The sequence below is a fragment of the Eptatretus burgeri genome, chromosome 4 (assembly GCF_056783735.1).
Source record: "Eptatretus burgeri isolate ZD-2024b chromosome 4, Ebu_testis_v1, whole genome shotgun sequence".
Classification (NCBI taxonomy): domain Eukaryota; kingdom Metazoa; phylum Chordata; class Myxini; order Myxiniformes; family Myxinidae; genus Eptatretus; species Eptatretus burgeri.
The window spans coordinates 3,103,233-3,103,735 of NC_140964.1; the positions used below are offsets into that span (position 1 = coordinate 3,103,233).

At 46.1% G+C, this 503-nt stretch overlaps 1 long non-coding RNA gene across 1 annotated transcript in view; it reads left to right on the top strand.

The window, feature by feature from the left end:
- Positions 1-14, top strand: part of LOC147027346 (uncharacterized) — a 14,188-nt gene extending 14,174 nt beyond the window's left edge. Inside the window, exon 4 of the long non-coding RNA XR_015056871.1 lies at positions 1-14. This exon is cut by the window's left edge and continues 896 nt beyond it. This is a non-coding gene — a long non-coding RNA (uncharacterized LOC147027346).
- The last annotated feature ends 489 nt before the right edge of the window (positions 15-503 follow it).

Genomic DNA, 503 nt, shown 5'->3' on the forward strand with positions numbered 1-503 from the left:
ACAGAGAGAGACAGAGAGAACACACTCTCAGGTTGGGTGCATTTTGGGGAAGGGAGGAAGGAGTGTGGGGAGGTGGAGGTGGAGGGGGGGGGGATACAAAACAGAAACACTGCTTGAAAGCTTGGAGTAAGCCTGATTTTATTATATTTTTTCAGCTGTACTTTTATATCTGATTTCGTGTAAGTTCCTTCTGGAATAAAAGTGAGTTCAACCATTATTTTAAAGTATAACCCTGTACTGCTGTACAGTACAAACAGGATTAATCTGCAGAGAATTCCCTCTGCCTGAAGCGTTCTCAGTCCACCTACACATCGCTCTATCACCCGCATCTCCTCCTCTGTCTAAAGTGCAGATGTGCATGTGAGTGTATGCATGCACACGCGCACGCACACACACGTCTCTGCCTTACCAACCCTCAAAAGCATCACGTGACCAGCTGCCATGTAAATATGCTGGTTGAAGGAGGAATCTATGTAGTCAAGCTGATCACTCCATCCGAAGTG